Raw genomic sequence first — 19,074 nt, 5'->3', positions numbered from 1 at the left:
ATCAACCTTTTTGGTTTTACATGCTGTGTCAGAATAGAGCTGGCCTCTGCTCTAGCCTTCACGATATGCTGGGAAGTTATCATTTTCTAGCTATTCATGTTAGAAATGCGCAAGCAGCCCATTTCATTTGCCAGCATCCAATTCATTTAATTTGAATTGTCATTTCATGTTAGCTACATAACTACACGTCCCCAGAGTGGGTGCAGTGCCTTCACAGTTATTCAGGTAAGAAATACCTTGCAATCTTACCCACTGGGTGTTGCAATCAATTTTATCAGACATGTACGTTGCCTGACAGGTGCTTTGATTGCACCTTGAACAGAACGCAGTCCCCTCACCCTGCCTCCCATCCCTTTGTTTCTGTCATTCATTTCTTTAAGCAATTTCACAGTTTTATTGGAACAAGAAAACTGGAGACCAGGACAGATTTCTGCTTTGACATGCAAGTGAATACTTTCCTGTCTTATACCACACAGTAGGTTTCAAGGGAAGTGAATCTCTTCCTCTTTCCTGAGTAGTTCCTTCCCTAGCTGTTAGATGTTGCTATCATAATGGAGTCATCCAAGGCTCAGAGGAATAAAAGACATCAATTTATTGAGAACTTTCTTAACAAGAACTAATACTCTAGTTAGAGGTAAAATTGGCTAATTTGCTAATTATGATTAATAAGCTTTACAGGTAAGACAGTCTTGGGCAGTGGCTATTACGAAGCGTAAAATAAGTGACAGCTTCTGGCTTTGGGATCTCCTCTGTTCCTTTGTTCCTCTCCTCTGTTTTCCAGGCCATGCTAATTTCAATCGACAGATAAAAGGAAGCAGACACCAACTTGTATCTTACCTTCACAGGATAAATTGGTTTAATCTCCCAATTTCCTGTATCAAGCTGGAATCACTTGCTCACAGGCCAAGTGTTCAGCTAATAAACACTCCTGGGCCCTCCCATTCGAAGGCAATCAACTCCAAAGAAATGCTTTCAAATGTCCGCAAAGCAGTACTGATTGCCTCACGTAGACATGAGACATTCCTTACCAGTCTCAGTTCCCCAAATATGTAATTGTGCCCACTCTTTGGTCTACTCTGTTGCTTCCCAAGACCATGAGCCTCTGAAGATGCATCAGACCACGTAGACTTCCCTGGCCACTGTTACAAGCTGCCATGCAGGAACTGCAAGTGGTCTAAAAAGTTCAGTTTTTATATAAGACTGTATCCCAATTATCAATGTTCTAAATAGGGTAATATAAGACAAAAAGAACCATCGTGAATGATTCATTCAGATAATAGTCCAAAGTAGTGTAATATCTCTATTGATACCGAGTCTGCTTCCTCATCTCTATAGGCTCTTCTTTTGTTTCTCAGTTTCAGGACCATGATTTTTAGCTGCTTCTGCCATCTCTGTTTAACATTTCTCATACTAAGAGTGACAGCTTCATCTTGGAGATGAGGCACCATGTGGTCAGGTTACCAGTGAAATAATAATGAATCTTTAGTATTCTGAAGTATTCAAAAGCACACTGAACTAGGAGAACTTTTAACTACCATCAGTTTGACAGGTAAGCAAATTCAAATTTTTGAGTTTTTGAGCTATTCTACAGGCAACTAGGAGAAATCTCTGAATTAGTTGCCCTTATCCTTAAGGCAGATTTCAACTTCCATGACATAAATGGCATACACTGCTGCAAGTGTGGAACATGCTGAAGATAACTTTATGTTACAAGAACTCAGTGAGCCAACTGGGATAAGCAACTCCTGGATCTGTTGCTTGAGAGTAGAGAAGGCCTTGTTGGAAGGGTGATGCTAGATCATAGCAGTGGTTACGACATTCTTATTTTCAAAATTCTTGCTGTAATGAGAAAAAATGGCCATCAGAATTGCTACCTTTTATTTTAAGAGAGCAAACTTTAAGCTACTCGGGGAGCTAGTTAGCAGCATCCCCTGAGAATCTGCTCTAGAGGATTTAGTGGGGCTATGAGAACTGGTCACTGTAAAACCCACCTTTTAAAAGCCCAGGAGCAGGTGTTCCCATTGTGTTCCAAGTCAAGTAAGTGGGGCAGAAGACCAGCTTGTCTGAGCAGGGAACTGCTGGAACGTAGGCAGGAAGAAGAAATACGATCTCTGGAAATGTGGTCAGATTCACATTTTCAGATTCACAGATTACAGAGCTGCAGTTCACATCTTTAGGGAGAACACAAGGAAAACCAAAGCTCAACTTGAACTGACACTGCCCAGAGTGGAGCCAGACAACAAAAGAAGGCTATTTTAAGTATGTCAACAGCAAGAGCAAGTTAGTGGATTTTACAGCAGGACTCCTCTCAATTACATGCCAAAGGTCTTGGGAGTCTGGGGAGGTCCCCATTGGCAAGAAATCAGACAGTGTTTTCCTCATTTACAGAAAGAGCACAAGAGAAGACACTGGAATTACAGACCTGATAGCCTGGGAATCATTTTTAAAGCTGACTTTCATCCTTGCTAGTGTTCAGTGTGTTCAAACACTGATTACCCCATTAAAAGCAAGAGATACTTATGTTTCCTTCATTGCAAAAACTTCTGGAGTTGTTGCTTCCTCCAGAGAGAAACCATCTACATAGGAAAATGAGTCTGCTCTTTTATTCTGTCACAGAATGCATAATCAGTGCTGAAATTCATGTAACCGCTACAGAATACATAGACACCGACCTGAACAATATGATCATACTGAGACAGTATTTGAGGTTTTTATCTTCCATCGGTGCTTAATTTCCTTTGATTATGACCTGTCAATTCTCCTCAAGTGATTAAATTACTCGCTCTTCTTTTTATAGATCTTTTCATACTTGTGAAACTAAAAGAGTTCTCTGAACTGTAAAGCAGATATCTGCTCTACATGAGCCCTGGCAGGGAGATGTTTTGCTGCCAATTTGCACTCTGCTTGGTTAGAACTTTGTATCTCTCCTTTAGCAGGTTGGGAGGTAAGCATTTTGGTTTTTAAACAAAGAATAAACAAAAAGATGAATTTGCTCCAACTGCAGGAAAAAAGTGTCTTCCAGCAGAAGGCCCCTGGGAACTGAAAAAAAGATGACGTGTGCTTTGCATGGTGTGACAGCAGGAGCGGGGCGTTTGGCTGCAAAGAGAGGAGCATATGGCAGAAGAAGCGAAGGTAGTTGCTGAATGTCACATTCTCAGGTCACTGTTCGTGGGCATTTACAGGAGGAAAGCAGTGATTAAGAGATGGATGAAACCTATTCACTTTTCACTTCACACAACCTATTGACTTTTAAAAAGTCAATGGCAATAGTTCATTGCTTATAATGGAGAAAAGAGCCAGAACTGCTTCCCAGTGCATCTAGAAGCCAGTATCTCATGCTAATACAGAAATCAGAAAGGAAAGATAAGGGAAAAGAGGGAGTGGAAGGAAGTGGAAGAATGAAAAAGACAGATGTTTTTAATGTCCCTTTTTTTAGTTGTTGTTTTGGTTTGTGTTTTTTTTGTTGTTGTTTGTTTTTGTTTTGTTTTTCCCCCGTGGGATGTGTGATACAATTAATCTCACTCCAAGGGAGCACTCCCAACTGCTGAGCAGGGAGATAGAAACTGCAGCTCCAGGAAGTAAGCTCTGCTAACCCATTTCCCAGAGCAGAGGTGCTGGCAGGACATGACTCAAACCCAGCAACTAAGAATTAGCCAGTGTTAATTAATACAAATCTGAAAGGGGTCTTTGAATGTGTAGATTTGTCAATATGAGGCAGGGCCAGATTTCAGCTGCAAGTCACATACTGGGTTGAAAGCAAGCAAACAGCCTTGCTGAAATGTGAGCCTGTAGGAGGGAGCGGAGGAGGTGTTTGGTGTGCTGCTGAGCAACAGTTGCCTAAATTATTTGTATTTATTTTACTTGTTTATTTCTGTCATCTTTATTTTTATTCCCCTGGTTGAAATAATCCACAGTCTGGTAAAATACCCTGGGGCCCATTTAACAACTGTAATGCCATTTGTAAGATGGGTTGGCTCTTTTATTTTTTACTTTTTATTATTTTTAACAGTTTCTTATCATTCTTGGCTCTAGAAATAAGTCATGCTGAATTTAGGCTGAGTCAGGGAATTACTTAATTGCCTCTCTTCAACAAAATGGTGCTTAGGGAACCTTACATCCCTTACTGTTGCCGCTTTTCCAGAAGGATTGCTTTCATTGCTTATCTGTCTGCTCTGCATGGAAATGAGGGGAGATGATTTGCAAAGTCAAAGCTGTTATAAAAATAAGATTGGATTCGTCTGCATACCATTTCATTGGAAACTGTATATAAGCTACTGCAAATTTTAATGAGGGGGCTCTCTCCCTCTCATTTCTCGAAGGGAGGAGGGTTCTCATGGTCATGACTGATCTCAAATATTGTACGTCTGCCCTGGCCCTGTTTTTACCTCCAAGTAACTTTTGTGACACTGTCTAACTAGCCATGCCCATGAAAAACATACTTGGACAATTAAGGCATCTTATAATACAGAATGTAGCCTTTAATTAAGTGTTAATATTTGTCCCTTATTTTTTCCACTTATTTTCCACCTCTCTCCCTGTTCTATTTCTTGCTCTTGGAAAGCAGAGTCACTAGTGGATCTAACACAGATATTTGCGGGCTTCAGGATCAATGAGAAATCAAACTTGTGTGGATTTTTTTATTTGTAGCCTAACACATTTGAAGTATTAATGTTCGTAGTTACAGTTTTAGACTTGTTGCTCACTTTTGTAAGTTAAGATTTGCCACACCTTGCATATTGCAATACTTAGTGCATTTTGTGACTTGTACCAGCTCATCCTAGTTCACTAAAATCTGAGTAATGAACTCTCTTGAGTTTCTCTAAAGTTTACTTGTGGGAGTAAACACGCATCTTGAAGTGCAAGTGCGATAATACAGGTTCCTAATTAAGATTTATAAGTTAGTATTGATGCTTTCTGTTTGGAAAATCTATACTAATGGAGACATGTTGGTATGTGATGTATATATAAAATCAGATTTTAATTTCTGTGTCTGAATGGTATACAAGCTTTTAAGCCTGAAAATTTCAGTGTTTGTTAAATGAAGATGAGGGGAAGCCACCCCTCCAGTCACACCAACCCATCATTCTCCCTGCAAAGATACTGGTGCCCAGGGACTGGGGTCTCTGCCCGTGCTAATGAACACAGTTGTCACTTTCCGCTCTGCACCAGTAGTAAAGTTGAACATGTGTCCCAGACACGCATAGAGGACACTGACGTGGCCACAGTGCTGTTATCAACATCACCTGTCACATCCCACGGTGTGATTCTGCACAGGGTTATTGGAAAAGATTATTGCAGTGTTATCATATGACATTCCAGAATGCAATTCTACCTCCAGGTTTGTGAAGTCTGAATGGTTTGAATACCATTTTCCTTCACACCATTACATTATTATTCGTTGCTCTTTATCTATGAGTGGGCTGCCACATAGAAAAAGGGCTACTTACCATCAAAGGCAGGCTTGATGTAATGATGAGTCTTAAAGGAGAGATTTAATTTTCTCTGCCTCAGTGGCTTTTTAGTCTTTCTTGCACTATCATTATCTTATAGAAATTTCTTTCTAATTAAAGACAGTGGACTTTTTTTTTTTTTTTGTATTTCATGTAGCTTTTGCCTCGGGAAATGTGAGCTGAAGAAAGCTTTATCCTTTATTACAGGGAACTTCAAAATACAGAAAAATCAAATTGCTAGCTTAATTACTAGTACAACTTACATTTGAATAGTCATCTTATGCAGATACAAGACAAGATTATTTCCTCACAATGCCTCATCTCTGTGTAGCAATGCATAGTGTTTTGCATCTCAGTGTAGCATTTGGGAGCTTTTATTTTTCTCCTTTTTTCTTCTAAAATAGCTGAGCCTTTTCTTTGAAAATAGTTTCCATTTCAAGGAGTGTGGACAAGGGAAACGTCCATATGGAATGAGGAACCAAATCTGGGAGAGGAATTGCTGTGCAAGCTCACTTGTCTTAGAGTAATTCAAATTACTGCACAAAAGGCACGTTCACTTTTGGAGAGAGAAGGTGGATCACCAATTCTAAGAACATTTATTATAAATTAATGTTTCCAAACAGCAGGGGAGAAGTCAGAGGGTTGGGGAGAGGGGAGTGAGGTTTTGAAACAGAGCCAAAGCCTCCTGTGGGTACATCAGGGACTAGAATCACATTGTCCATTCTCTTGATCTTGCCATTTACTATGTGTTGGCTGATTAAAGTTTGTTTTACAGAACAAACCCATCCCAGCAACAGCACCAGCCAATGGAAAGGAAACTTTGCTGTGAAAATCGGAAGGAGCACATGGAACAGCAGGGTGCAGGGCAGGAACTGGAAAGGCAATTTTGCCTCTTCTGTGGTACTGTGGTTGTTGGCAACTGGAGATGCACCCAATCGCTGAGCAGTAAGGTAGGCACATCCTTTGAGATATATGGCACTGTTCAACAAGTTGCTTTGAAGAATTATGGAGCAAAGTTGATAGAATTTAGAAGCTCATATCTCACTGAGAACTGACAATACTGTCTTGTCCTGAATCTTTTAGAAAACTGACTCCTTGGTTTTATTAAAGTAGAGTTAATCTCTTTGCAGGGGATTGTTGTTAATTCTGTAGGCACATATCATCTACCTTTGGGGTGCTAAGGAGGAACTGTTCAGCATTCACTGAATCATGAGGCAATGTATAGCATTTCTCTGTGTATAATCAATGAATATACGGATGTTATAATTAAATATACGGATGTTATAATTAAAAAATATACAAGAAAATTAGGCTAAACAGGTTATCACGCTAAAGAAGAATGGATGGAAAGCTTACCAATGTCCTGGGCTCACTGAGAAGACTCCAAGAGGAGTGATCTCCAAAAGAGATCCTTCCCCAGTGGTAGTCAGCTCTTAATTGGGGTCTAGGAGAGGTGGAGCCAGGCTCCACCCCTTCTGGCCAACTCACTGCTCTCCTCAGGTGGTCAATCAGCGGTTCAGGCCGTGATTCAGCAGTTCCCATACACTCTGTGTACTTTCCTATCTGATGCTGGTTGCTAATAAATGATGTCATAACAAGTATGTTGTTGCATTATGAGCTCCCAGACCAGTCCGTTCAGCTCTGCTCTGTGAGATGCTGTCTGATTTGGGTGACAAATACCAGAGAGAGAACCAGCATGCTTCTTAAAGGATTTACGATCCTAGGAATTTGATGCCTTGGTATTTTGATGCTACTTTTAAAGCAAGTCAGATTTAGAACATATTCATTACTTCTAATCCATTTTCTCTTTTTTTTTTTTTTTTTTTCCCTACCAAAAAGAAGTGTGAAAGAATTGGAAAAGGTTCAGAGAAAAGCAGCAAATTGGCATAGGGTAGCTTTTGTCTGACAGATGATCACATGAGCACAGTTGTTCAGTCAGGAAACAACTGAGGGAGAAAAACAAATGTGGTCTCTAAAATTACAGGTGGCCCAGAAGGGGACCTACTGAACACAGTCTTTTCCAGAATGCTGCACAAAGCAAACAGGAAAAAGACATCAAATTGCTGGAAATATGGCTCCCAAGTATTAGCTGGCTAAGCTATGGAATTCTTTTGAAAGATGTCCTCAGTACTAAAAATTGATGTGGGCTCGAGATGTTGGAAATTCAGTTAGTTCTTGAAGAAGCAATTCACTGATGATTGCTTACTAATACATGGAAACCCACCTCTGAGTTAGGCATCAGTAAGTTATTTCCCTACTACTGTAAGGTAGAGTGCTGTTTTCTGCCTGCATAAGCAGTGTATTTTTTATTTGCTCTTTACACACGAGAGTGTACATTCAAGAGAAGGTGTGTAAAGGCATTATATGGTTTTAATATGTAGAGACATATTATCCACTGAAATCATACAGTTTTATTCTACAGATACAATATGATGTAAAAAGAATTATGTAGCTTTTTTAAACATAGACTTTATCCTGTTGCACCCATGAAAAGAGGGTGGTTGACTTGTGACCAGCAGGTATCGGCTACCTCCTGCTACCAGAGTTTTATAATCCCTGCTAACCATCTGTACTAGAAGAGAACATTATATCCTGGAATCTCTTTCTTTCTTTCTGTTCATTGCCAAATCTTCAAACCTGCAAATCTGCAGCTAGCAAAACTACCCCATTGCCATGTATCAACAGCAGATACTGCTAAGAAGATGTACCTTCTTTTACACTGCTGATGGCAAGCATGTGCAGTCTATGATATGGCCAAAGGCTTTCCAATATTGAAAGTGATATTTCAGTCTTTTTTATCCTTCTAAATTAGACAGAAAGTTCTATGTATTCAATCGTTCTATAAAAGGAAAGTTCCAAATAATCAGAATCACAAATGGTAAAAGAAAAATCAATATATCTTGTTTTCTCGTAGAATTTTTTTGTCATAGGTTTGAAAAATACATTACAGATCAATATTTTTTCACACTAAAAAGTGAGGCCTTCTCCTAGAATATGTGTAAATGTAACCATATTTCCAAAGGTAAAAAAATGTATCCATTTGGAAATGGATTTTTCCACTGAAACTGAGTCAACATTTGTTTTATAATTCTGTCTTTTTATTATTCATGACCTCAAAAGAGTGTGTATGACATTTAGCAGGTACATCTCCACTGATAAGCGTTTGCATTATTAGACTCTTTCACAGGTTTTTTGCACATTTTGATTGAGACCTTTGAAGCATCCCTATACACTGAAGCGATTTGGAAGTGTTTTCATCTCAGCACTAAGCATCTGTGGAAGTGCCCGTTAATTGGTTTGGGTTTTAGTTTGATGACCTTTCCGGATATTCCTCAGAAATGAAATGGGCAATGTCAGATCTTTAGTCATAATGAGTTTCTAGAGAGTGTTCTTCGCTTCCTACCTTTTCTTCGCTGTTATGCTCCTTCTCTCTTGATTTTTAAAGATATTTGCAGGCTGAACTTTTAAGTCAGACTACCTGTTTATCTTTCTCTATCCCCTGTTTTTTGTTTTATGTTGTTGTTGCTGTTGTTTATTTTCTGGCATGCTTTGTTCTATTTCAGGCTTAACTGCAGCTCTTTTTTAGTTTTTAGACAAATTTTTGTGAGCACTGAAGTATATTTTCTTCTAGTTTCTACTGTAAGAATTTCTCTACATTCTTTAACTGTCACTGAACAGCAGCTGTTTGTTTTACTTCATTTCAAAAATTCTTTTCTGAATATTGATTTTACATTGTCTTCAGGAATGACCATCCTACTGACATGCGGAGTCAAACTCTGTAACCCAAATAAGATTACAAAGCAGGTATGGTTTAATCAGTGCTGCGCAGACACCGAGTGCAAGGGGGATCATTCCTCCTAACTTGCACACCGTCTGGAAACATTGTGCTACAGATATAGGCCAAACTAACACATAATCAATAGTTTTCCCAGAATTAGGATACATATTCATTACACCCTTGAGAGTTCATTAGCATGCAGACCATTCCCTCTTGCGCGCGTGTAGTGGGTCATGGGATGAAGTTTTCCTCGCAAAGACTTCTGATCTTTCTCACTGTAAACTTCTGACCTTTCAGTGGGGCGTCCCCCCCAAACTGGCTTCTTCTTGCCCTGTGGACAACTACCACCTCCCTGCCAAATGTCCTCAGGCTGTTCTCAAACCCTTATCTTTATGGCCTTCATCTCCCTCACTATCCCAGACCCAGTGTCTGCCATCCCTTATTTTTCTAACAAGCTCTATGTTCTTGCTTTTATAAACTAATTATTCCCCTTCGTCCCCCTTATTCTCAGTCACTGTGAAGCCTTTTTGCCTTTTTACTTTCACTTATGGGGCTTTTCTCACCTTTCACTACAGGATGTTTTCCTTCCAGAATTAGATTCAGTTGTTTTCTTGAAAAAGCACAGTGTGAAAGTTTTGAGTAGCCTCTGCAGTAAAACTGAATAGAATTATGATAATTTGGACCGATTCAAAGTTGCTTGTGATACCAGTCATGTTTTGACCCCAGTCCAGTCAACAACTTTCAGTTTACACAGTCTAGTGCCAGTGCTGCAATCTTCTCTCTTCCTTGTATGCAAATAGAGACTTTATGCATCTTTGCTGCAGCCTGTGGTGTCATTTTTTTAACTCCAGCTTGGCCACACCTTTGTGGTCAGGTATTACGATTCTTATATGTTCCAGAAGCACCTGTGTGATACAGTAGCTCTGTTAGGTTCTGTGACCATCCCTCTGGTGTGAAGGTGGCTTACTTCTGCCCGTTGTCTCCACCCCACAAAGAAATAGTGCTCAGCATTTAATTAAGGGAGGTTATAATTATGGAGCACTTCGTTTTATGCACATTCATTTTTTTTTTTTTTAGAGTTGGTTTCATATAATGTCAAATATTTGTATTGAAAAGAATGAATTCAACAAATTCTGGGATGACTGAAGTCTCTGTATTCAGCTCTGAGTGATGAGTGAAGATTTATAGGAAATTTAGAATTCATTGTTATTCTGAAATGCCACGCAGAAATAATTTCCAGCTCTTCTAGAAGTAAGGCTAGGAAAGCAGAGGTCATGCAAATGAGTTGTGATTCCTGACATAATCGTAATAGTGATAAGACAAGAGGTAATGGCCTCAAGTTGCTCCAGGGGAGGTTCTGGTTGGATGTTAGAAAAAATTTCTTCTCAGAAAGAGTAGTAAGATATTGGCATAGTTGGTTTTGGCTTTGTTTTGTTTTTTTTTTCCCCAGCCTTTATGATTCTATGATCTAAGGAACCTTGTCATCTTGTATCAGAATCCAATACTGTCTGACAAGTTTCCCCCCAGAATTGGAGATGGGCTGTATGTGAGGGGGACCATGCCCAGGTGGACTTGGAGATTTACATGGAAAAAACATCTATGTGCTTGCAAAAATATACTGTAGTCTACAAACATGGCAAAATGTCAATGCCTTGGTATGTCTGTAAATCATAATTATAAACTCATGCTGTTTCCATGTCATATAAGGCTGGCCTAGAGGCACTTTGCACTTGACCGGATTGTGACAGCAGTGCTTTTAAAATGCTGTTAAACCAGGGGAACCTGACTGCTATTCAGATTTTGTGTTGTGATGATGCCTAAGCCTTTTTGACCAAGGAGAGAATCTGCTAAGCCAACAGTGAGAGTGTTGCTTTTCTAAATAATTTTTGGTGTAACCTGCATGGTAAAAGATGTGCCTCCATATTCTACAGAATATGGGGCAAGGTGCTTCAAGCAGAGACCCAGCAGATTCCTGAAACCACTGTCTTTCCTCAGCTGCAACACTTCTCTTGACATCAGCCCAATTTCTTGGATGAAGACATGTCTTTGCAGATAGCTTTGAGATAAAAGTTTCTGTAGTATTTATCATCTCTAATGAAGCTAAAAGTGTTATCTGGGTATTGATACACAGCCACTCATATAATGTAACACAAATGGAGCCAACAGAGTAATTCATTTTGTTAACCATGAAAATAATGTTCCTGATGAAGCTATCTGAAGGCTTAGCATGGTGTAAAAGTAAAACAAGACATATTAACGAGTGTCACTTGTCAGGAAAGATTCTAATAATGGAAACGGGAAAAAAAAAGGCAATAACTACATCTGTAAAAAGAAACATTTCTTAAAATTGATCTGCTGGGCAACACTAAATTTCAAAAATTCAATAATTGCAAAGTTCACAGATCAATACTAAATGAAACATAGTAATATTCTCATTTGAATTATTGACGTATGAGAAATTTCAAGTCTAAATTGGCTTTTGATTAAAGGAAAATCAGGGAAATATCCCACACAACTCCCCAAGACTGCAGCTGAAGCTGAAAATAGACATCTGTGTAGTTGGAATTAGGTTTGCAGTAGGTTATCATTCTTGTTAAATGTTTCTTTGGTACAAGAGAAGAGTGCTTTTTCCTGAGTTAAATTTCTGTTGGCTTTGAAAATATTAATTCTTTTCACTTTCAAGAACAAAAGCTGTCAGATTATGGATTGAGGAAGAGACCTACAAATGCAACTGATTCCAGACTTCCCCATTGTAGAAGAAATATGAACAAATAAGAGCTCAACAGCTGATTCCAAACCCTCAATATGAAATGTTATGATTTGTGAACATAGAAAGATGGACTGAAGGGTCCTTTCAGTTCTTTAAAATCTGTGTATCCCTAATTTAATTCCCACAGTCTAGTAGTTATGGAGTCTCCATAGAACAATGCATACTAGCTATACTAACATGGGCACTAGCTGTGATATTTAATGCACTGTCCCTTGCCCCCTCCTGACTTCACCCAACCCATTGTGTGAGGATTGTTGTTAATGGTGTAATATCTTACATCTGAAGTTTTTTTGCTGTCCATCTTCTCTGCTAATGACTTCAGCAAAGAAATGACTTCAAAGCTGGGAAGGACCTTCTTTGAAATCTTGGAAAGCAAAGCCATGCAGCCCAGCAGGTTTCTGTCTCTTCAAAGTGATTACTAAGGTGTCTAGCAGAGGACATGGAGAAGTGCAATCTACAGCTTTAGCTGTAGCTGTGAAATTTGAAATTTAAAAACAGACAGTAATCTTCCAGTCAAAACTATTATAAAATAGGAAAACTTTCCACAAGGAAAGAGAAAGTAAAAGGCAATGGTTATATCATTGTTTCTGTAATGACATCTTATGAAAGAATGTATTTCTTCCCATTGCAAGCATAAAGGAATCTGTTCTGGGATTACCATCTTTGATTACTAGCCTTGGGCATAAACTGAAGCCTGGATTTCTTTTTCAGGTGGACTTTGCTTCTTCAGCAAGTGTTTCTGACATGTCTGAGTCACGCTGCCAGTGGATCATGTTCTCAAATACTATATAGTCTAGATCTACACAATGCAGATGTGTTGTGGTTCCTCTGGTTTAGGAGGCAGGTTACCTACTGGATTTACTGTCTGCTTGAGGTGCCTGATTCACTCCACAAATCATGGGGAGATTCCCATGAAAGGCAAGATAGAGAAGATGGAAGATGTGGTACATGTGGTAGCTGATTGAAACCGTTAAGACGATGGACTATACAAAACATCATTCATCCCTATCTGTGGTTTCTTGAAACCTTTTGACAGACCTCTATTTCTTTCTATGCAAACTTGGTTTCAGTGGAGGTGAGTGCCTGTTCCTTTTCTTATTAAAAATGAAGTTGGGAGAAAGCAGCAGATGTCTTGACTTTGCCCAAAGACCAGTGGGAAGACATGCACAATCTCTTCAGGTGTCTTAAAATTGAGGCCAAGCCTGTTCCACTTCTGTGGGGTTTTTTTGTTGTGATTTGCTAACTGTTCTGGTTCATCCTCCTCCTTCCTCACATGAACTTTAACTCTTCTACTTTATACTTGAAAGTCTGGATAGCTAGGTCTCGTCCATTTTCAGCAGCATCTACCAGCTCTCATTCTGTTTGTCTTTGCGATTTTATAATCTGGTTTCTTCACCTCATACTGGATTTTAGATCCTTAAAGTGGTGGCTAATCAGTGGGTTAATTAATTCTGCATGGTAAGATGGCAAGAATATTTTTTTCCACTAAATTTTTATGCAAGAAAGAAAATACACAGGTCTAAAGAAAGGCTAAGATAAAGAATATTTCTGTCCTAACACTTTAGTCACGTTCTACCCATGACTGTGGTGACCTGAATCAGTGATACAGATTTCCCTCTCTCTGATGCCCTCTGGCATCTGGGTTTCTATCTTAGAAGTGTAAATAGGTTTAGAAATGGCACTTATGGACAATACAGTATGGTTTTCCTTTCAATTCAGGTGAGTAGCATGAGAAGAGAACTGGGGCTAGTAGTTTCCTTCTTATAGTCACAGTCTTGATGGAAAAATTGTAAAAACAAACACCTGTAATTCCTGAACTATCAGCTAAAGAATCAAAAATCAATAGATTTGGCATTGGCAACTCAGCAAATGTATGAACTAATCCTTAATACTTGTGAGAAGGAATCTCATGAGCTATGACAAACAGGAATAACATCATATCCGCACTGGTAATTGGCTGACAGATTCATTGTCCTCATTGCAAATGTTTATAGATGTTAAATCCAAGAGTTGTTAACTGTCAGAGTTAACAACAGGAGGAGCGACTATGTCAAATAACCATCAAACTGACCAGTGTAATCCATTTTCCTTCTTGCAGAAAGATTGCAAGCTATAATGTAATGTACCTCCTGTTTAGTAGGCACTTCATGGACTATTGATTTTAGTTCTAAAAAGAGTTTGCATGCTGTTTCCATTTGTCACCTTTGGATATCACCAGTACCAAAAAGGTAAATTGCTCCAACCATTTAGATCCATTATACTATTGAAAGAGCAAAGATGGTTTCTATAAAATAAATTCTTTAGCCTTGCTAGTGCTTTTTCTTCCCACAGTGAAGGACCTTCCTTTTATCATGGAAGACATTGTTAAAGCATCATCAGTTCTCATTTTCAAAGACTAGCTGTCTACATGGCATGGAACGAAGGAATATGTTAAAACTATGAGCAACTGCAAATAAAACTACCACACAGTCTCTAATTGAGTGAAAGGCCAGTACCTGCTATGGCAAATATGGACACATCTGTGGCATAAAAGATCTGATTTTTATTTGATTCTTCCAGGTCAAAATACCATTTCATATGAGATTTCATTTTTCATTCTGTCTGGATACAATGCGAGAGGGCCAGAGAAAGAACAGCAGCCTACAATCAATTCTTTCTTCTTAGAGCATTTCAAAGGCAGAATTCGATGAGCTGTACCTAGTGGGAGTATTGTAACAAACTGTGTGCACAACCACTGCACTTGAGCATTGGGTAAATGGTTTCCTGATTTATGGTTTCACTTTTCTTCTTAGTCATACATTATCAGTCTGAAAGAAGGTACGACAAAAGATGTTTGATTGCTCTCCAATTAATTAATGTGCATCCTTCAGTAAACGTTTAGTTAATCTGCCTGCTTGGAAGGCAGAAGGAGGGAGATGATAGAATATTTCTGTTAATGCTTGCTGGTCTGTGCCTGCTATCCTGCAAAGAATAAGATCTTGTGGTAAAACATTTTTGAGCTACTGAATTCATATCTAACGGATAGATTACGACAGCACTTCTCTGTTTGAATAAACAGCTAGAACACTTCAATTTTTTTTTTTTTTTTTCCCCATGGGCAGACCAATTTTCAGCATATCCCATTTCTTTAATCAGTTCACTAGACTATATCAAAGGACATAACCAGGCAGGTCAGGAGATAGCTTGAAACTTAACTATGCTCTTCTTTATTTAATTCACTTCTACCACCTCCCCCAAGTTTCAGACTCTTCTTTCCTGCAGCTTACATGAATGCAAAAAAGCAGGAGAAAACACAGGACAAGACTGTTCTTCAGCCTATGTGAGGTATTGCTCCACTTCTCTTTTCTTCTAGTGCTTTGTTCTGTTATTTCTGATGTAACAGGTTTTGAAGCCTTGGATATTCATATCCTTATCACAGCAAAAGACAAGATCACAGCAAAAGATAAGTATGCTTGGGTCAAAGCACAAAGGTGCAAGGCAAAGCTGTAAGCAAACTAAAGGAGCAACTTAAGTGCTTGTAAATTACCTGCAGTGTGCTGTGCTTCATTAATTTTTGCTCTTTACATGCCTCTTCTCATGTCTGGCTTTGAAGCACTGGTGGAAAGTCACAGTGCTGTAATGAATAGGACACAGTGCTCTACTTCATGCACTGCGTGTGTGTCTTTCACAGGAGGGAGAATTTTGCAATCCCATCACTGCGATCACTGCAATGAAGAAGCGTTACTGTTTGGAATCTTGTGAAACGAGTAACAACACTGACAAGAAAGAAAAAAAAGAAACTGATTTTTTTTTTTTCTAGTACTTAAAACTTTTGGCAGAGGAAAATCTCATTTTCTTTTGGTTTCTAAAACAACGCTGATGTTCTTCTGTCTTTTCCCTCTATTCAGGTAAGATTGCTGGTGATGTATTGGTGAGGACCACTGACTTCTGGGATTTTGCCTGGAAGTCTGAAGTTCATATAGCTCCCTATTTTATGTGCATTTGTATTAGCCACTGCTGAAGTACTTATAATAGTAAATCCTATGTTATTGGCAATTAATTCAGTCTTCAACGATTAATTTAGAGTCTTCAGTACATTGACATTCTGCCTAGGGAAGGTTGTTTTTCCTAAGTAAACCAAAAAGTGAAGTCTCAGCATTCCACAAGCTGTGCACCCTGCTGGAGCTGTTAAAATAGGCACCACAACAAAGTTGTTGTGAAAACTAGAAGCTTAGTGAGCACCTGACTTTTTTGTAAACAGTTTCTTCATCAAACAGGGGAGCTGACCTACTTTGCATGTGACCTTTTGGCAGGATAGCACCTTCCAGTGGAACCACACCAGCCACCGAAGAACCTTAGCAAGAACCTCATATTAACACAGTGCATATATAGCATGAAATTCTAGTATGAATAGCAATTCTGAGAATAGGCAGGCACTAAAACATCATTGTTTCATCAGTTCTTTTTTAGGCCTGAATGTGGCATAAATATGTCTGCTTCTGGATAGAGATATAGTAAAGAAGTTATGAACAAATTACACCTGTAGACAGAAAAATTCAAGTACATATCCCTAAAGACAAAGCCATAGAGGCCCAGGTCTCTGTGTTACAGGAATCACCTTCTGAATCTGAAATAGCTGAGGAAGTAGAAGACATGGTAATGCTATTGTTATGAGCTAGAGGAACCTCAGGATGATCAAGGTGGACCAAATGAGTGATTGTACAACTGTAGCTGAACTCCAAACTGGTCAAGAAAAAACATTCAAACTGTTTGTGCATGAAAGGCTGCATAGTGCCCTGGGAGTTCTGGCACAGAGACAGATTATTGAGAGCACTGGAACTACTAAAAAGAAAAAAAGGCAACATATGGAATGATTCAAAATTTACATTTGAAGTAGTGCATGCCCATAGAGTACTACAGAAGGAAAGAGGAGTGCTATCCTACCAGGGATCACAAATGAAGTATGGACCCGTTATTATAGAATTACTGGAAAGTGTACTGCCTCCTCAGAAAGTTGCCATAATGCATTGTAAAGCACATCAGTTCAATAACACTCCAGTGAATTACAGCAATTGACTTGCCAATAGAGCTGCAGAAGTAGCCATGGAAGGAACTCTTATTATTAATCGCGGACAAATATAAATAATTAGGAAAAGAAACCCCAGATTACCAAGCTAAAGATGAGAGACTGGCAACACTATGAAAAGTGGTTAAAGATGGCAAAGTGTGGTAGATAACTCCAGATAAATAGACAATTATCCCTCAATCTCTTATGAATAAACTGGCAGAAGATTATCATTGACGTACTGGGGAATAGAGGCAACCACCAGAAGTATGAGACACCAAGTTTAAGTGTGTGAATGGCAGGAATCATAGTGTTGTGAAAAAATGCGATCTGCATTTGAAAAACAATCCCCATCCACCTAAACAGCCTCCACTCAGAACAGCTAAGAAAGGAAAGCATCCAGGAGATTATCAGCAGATGGATTTTTGTGGATTGCTGCGGTGATGTGAGTATGGGTAACATACTGGTACTAGTAGATACTTTTTCTTGGGATGGCCAGACGCTTTTCCCTGTTACACCTACAGAGCTCCTGAAGTAGTAAAGGTTTTATTAAAAGAAATTACACCCAGATTTGGGGTACCTGCAAGGATATCTTTAGATACAGATCCACATTTCATCACAGAAATAGTGCAAAACCTAGCTAGAATTATGCTAAAATGTAATCACCATGCTCTGAGGAGATCTCAGTCTAGCGATAACACAGAAAGAATGAATCAGAGTTTAAAAAGCCAAATAGGCAAAATATGCCAAGAATCAAAATTAAAATGGCCAAGTGCCTTACTTGCCTTACTAAGAATCAGGATGAGGTCCACTTCTAAAGAAAAGATCAGTCTGGTCTAGTACCATATCTGGTGGTTGGTGGTCCTGCCTGTGTCAGGGGGTTGAAACTTGATGGCCCTTGGGGTCCCTTCCAACTCCAGCCATTCTATGGTTGGTCTTCGTAAGATTTCATATGGGAATCTATAGGAGAGGGAGGTGATATTCGCCACCTTGAGGAACAAAAGGCTAAAGAATATGTGATATCTTTGAGAAGTGTTTTGTCTTTTCTCTGCAGGTATGTTGTACGTGCACGCTTACCGCTGGATGGACCTGTACACTGGTACCAACCTGGAGATTGGGTGTACCCGACAACATAGCTAGATGAAGAGAAGTGGAGAGGACCCTTCCAGATCTAATTCACCACCCACGCAGCAGTCAGACTCAATGGAGTCAGCCTATGTATTCATTACAGTAGAGTCAAGGCACCTGCAACATCAGGATAGACTGTCAAGAAAGAAGGACCATTGCATTTGCAATTAACTCAGGCTGTGTAAGACTAGGTTCTATGTTTCTTATAATGATAAGTAATGCATTTATTTAAAGTGAGGGAATTAATATGAAAGTGAAAATCTGGTTTTAACATTAATACAAGGGTTTGGTGGGATGTGCAATGTCACTAGCATCTGCATAGTGGTAATTATAAGAGGTAGAGGACTCTGTAGAAGATGTATTAAAAGGTATTTTGAAAGAAATATGTGAAAGTAATTAGAAGAACTAACTACTTCCCAAGGGGTCAATTGCTACCTGGCAATTAATTAACCACAGGCCCCTTACAAGGACCCCATACTAACACAGAGCATGCATAATATTAGATTTTAATATAGCAATTCTTGAAATAGGCAGGCACTCCATGGAAAATGTATGAATATTCGCACATGTTCAATATATATAATCTGCATGCTTTTAGTTCCTGGCTATGCACGTTAGGTGGATCCCGTGCATCTGGTCACAATAACAAATGCCTGCTTTTTAATGCTACATTAGCATTAATGAGTTTTATTCCTGATTTCAGTGACAGAACTGGTGTTATTAATTGCCTTCCCCTTCCCCCTCCCTCCCCTCTCCCCCCCCCCCCCCCCCCCCCCAACAAGTATGAGGGCAAGACATTACGTGGATATATAAGGCATCTTTAGATATGCAGTGAGACAACTCAGACACTAGGCAAAACTATCATCTCTGGATACTGTCTGTGTCTCCCATTTTATTTAAGTAT

The 19,074-nt window shown here is 39.2% G+C and overlaps 1 long non-coding RNA gene across 3 annotated transcripts in view; it reads left to right on the top strand.

Annotated features, from left to right (window-relative positions):
- The window catches only part of LOC122157007, a 185,300-nt gene extending 166,461 nt beyond the window's left edge, over positions 1 to 18,839 (top strand). The window contains exons 6-8 of one of the 3 annotated variants that reach the window (XR_006167749.1): positions 6,226 to 6,400; positions 12,710 to 15,885; positions 16,291 to 18,839. This is a non-coding gene — a long non-coding RNA (uncharacterized LOC122157007). Of the gene's footprint in view, positions 1 to 6,225; positions 6,401 to 12,709 lie in introns of all 3 variants that reach the window. The other 2 variants (XR_006167750.1, XR_006167748.1) reach the window with 2 other exon arrangements.
- Positions 18,840 to 19,074: the final 235 nt, after the last annotated feature.

Source organism: Centrocercus urophasianus, unplaced genomic scaffold (assembly GCF_019232065.1).
Source record: "Centrocercus urophasianus isolate 14NV4802_14NV808 unplaced genomic scaffold, USGS_Curo_1.0 seq_13, whole genome shotgun sequence".
Classification (NCBI taxonomy): domain Eukaryota; kingdom Metazoa; phylum Chordata; class Aves; order Galliformes; family Phasianidae; genus Centrocercus; species Centrocercus urophasianus.
The sequence above is the reverse complement of the archived record's forward strand: the minus strand, read 5'-3'. Positions and strand labels throughout refer to the sequence as shown.